Genomic DNA, 285 nt, shown 5'->3' with positions numbered 1-285 from the left:
AAAGAGATAGAACCATTGCCTAGACATGCTAAGGGTACACAAGCAAACATCAAAGCACATACAACCTATGGAATTTGTCTAAGGACAGAAACTGCTCTGATACCATAAATGTGACATCCCCAAATTATAATAATGCTAATCATATAATAGAGATGTCATCATCCAAATAAAGAGAACAGTTAGAGTATAAAGTACGATTAATTAGAGGATTACAGTCATCCAGAATGGCCTAGTTTAAAACTTTAATAATTGCAAAGTATTTCAAAATAATCTAATAAGTATTTC

The sequence above is a fragment of the Vigna radiata genome, chromosome 7, assembly GCF_000741045.1.
Source record: "Vigna radiata var. radiata cultivar VC1973A chromosome 7, Vradiata_ver6, whole genome shotgun sequence".
NCBI classification, from domain to species: Eukaryota; Viridiplantae; Streptophyta; class Magnoliopsida; order Fabales; family Fabaceae; genus Vigna; species Vigna radiata.
The sequence above is the reverse complement of the archived record's forward strand: the minus strand, read 5'-3'. Positions refer to the sequence as shown.